We start from the raw sequence: 2389 nt of genomic DNA on the forward strand, positions 1-2389 counted from the left end.
GTTATTGACGATACCTTTAGCTTGTTTCACTGACTTTAAACTTACTATATTAAACTTTTAGTGTAATATATTACTTTTTCTTTAAGTCAATATATTACGGTAGACCGTTATGAAGTAACAAGGACTATGTTTTGTCAGTTTTAGCACATTTATTTTCCGTCGATTTCGGCAATCACTTGTAACTAACCACGTGGGTTTTCGACGATAACTTGCTTGTGTCGCTGACTTTAATGTAATATATTTAACTTTTAGAGAAATATATTACGTTTTTTTAAATAGTTTATTACAGTAGACTGTTCTTATATAACAAGGTCTATGTTTTCGTCAGTTGTGCAATCTCTATTGGTTTGATTCAGGAGAACGAAACACACGCGTCCTTCTTCAACGAAACCGGAAGAAGTATATGTGTATATGTGCATATGTGTATGTTATTTTGCCCTCAGTGTTGTGTATCTATGATGTATGTGCGTATCTCTGCCTCTGCTATGCATGTGTTGTGAGTGATGTGTTTTCAATACAGGTAACTGAGATTCAAATCGACAGATTAGTATATTTATACTTTGAAAGGAACTGATAATGATAATCGTCCAACAGTGACAGAAAAGGAGACAAATAGAGACAGAAATACAAAGTGACTGACAGCCTGATGATCAACCTATAAAAAGTGTCTGCCTTGAAGGGATTGAATTCAGACAAAGAATCACAGATAAATAAGATGCGCAGAGAATGGAAGATAGACAGAGACAGTGACGGTGGAGAGAAATTCGTATATAAATGAGAAAATTGAAGCAGAATTGTTCAGACGAGTAGTCGAAGTGGTGTATACACACAGAGCATGTGTTCTATAAAAAAAAGACGAAAGAAGATACAAGGACAAAGGAGGGAGAGACAGACAGCGTAAGTCAAATAGTGCGTTAATTGTGAAGGGGAAGAAAGAGTAACAATTCTATGGAAAACAGAATCGTACAGGTAGACAGCTTGCTACATACAATAACACAAGCAGCGAGAGAGCGTGATTGTATAGCGAACAAGACATAATCATATATAGTTTGGTCGATAGATCGATACTTAAGCGCACATATATTGGACGTGAACATTGTTAAACATACGTACGCACACAGTGGATACATGAAAACGCAAACGTGACTGCGTATATAGAAAATGATTCTCAAAAAGAAAGAACTTACACGATCATAGAAGCACACATACACACACATGCATATATTCATATAAACATACGTATTTAATCATGCAGGAGTCGCAGTGTTGTAGGAAGCTTGCTTACCAACCACATGGTTCCCGGTTCAGCCCTACTGCATGGCACCTTGCGCAAGTGTCTTCTACTATAACCTCGGGCCGACCAAAGCCTTGTGAGTTGATTTGGTTGACAGAAACTGAAGGAAGCCCACTATGTATATATATATATATATATATTCTTTAATTCAGTCATTTAACTGCGGCTATGATGGACATCAACTTAAAGAAGTTGACCCCAGGCCATATATTTTGTAAGCTTAGAACTTATTCTATCCTTACCATCTGCTGAACTGCTAGTTTATAGGGAAGTAAACACACCAGCATCGGTTGTCAAGTGACGGTGCTTAGACAAATACGGACACACAGACCCCTCACATATTATTTCTATCTATCTATCTGTCTTTCTGCCTATCTATCTATCTATCTATCTATCTATCTATCTATCTATCTATCTTCCGTCTACCAAATCCACTCACAGTGTTCCGTTGCCCCAAACTTATAGGGGCAACGCAGTGTGACTGTATCTGGAACCATGTGGATAGAAAGCAAGATTCATTCGTTTGTATATGATGAATGTGTATCTTTCTGTATGTATGTCTATACGTATATATATACATACATACATGTGTGTGTGTGTGTGTGTGTGTGTGTGTGTGTATGTGTGTGTGTGTGTTTATATATAAGTATGCACATGCGTATATGCCTGTGTGTAGCTCTGTACGCGGCGGGCGTGCGGGTGGTCAGTCTTCCGTGCGTGCATGGCGTGAAGCACGTAGATAAGAATCTACGGAACTTCGTAGATAAGAATCTTAGGAAAAAGTTTGCATTATAAGCGCAGAGTATTCGTCTCTCCCACTACGGTCCCTTTTCTGTTGAGTTGCGGAGCAATTCATTCAAAATATATGTTGATCGGCCGAAATTGTTATGAACTTCTTCAAACTCTATACCTGTGTGACCGTGCGTCTTCGCGCATGTGTAGATGTGTGTTTGTGTTCGTGCACGAGTGTCTGGATAGATATGTATATGTATAAATGAGTATATATTCATGTATATATATATATATGTACATGTTTATGAATGTATCTATCTATCTATCTATATATATATATATATCTATCTATCTATATATATA

The sequence above is a fragment of the Octopus bimaculoides genome, chromosome 1 (genome assembly GCF_001194135.2).
Source record: "Octopus bimaculoides isolate UCB-OBI-ISO-001 chromosome 1, ASM119413v2, whole genome shotgun sequence".
Classification (NCBI taxonomy): Eukaryota; Metazoa; Mollusca; class Cephalopoda; order Octopoda; family Octopodidae; genus Octopus; species Octopus bimaculoides.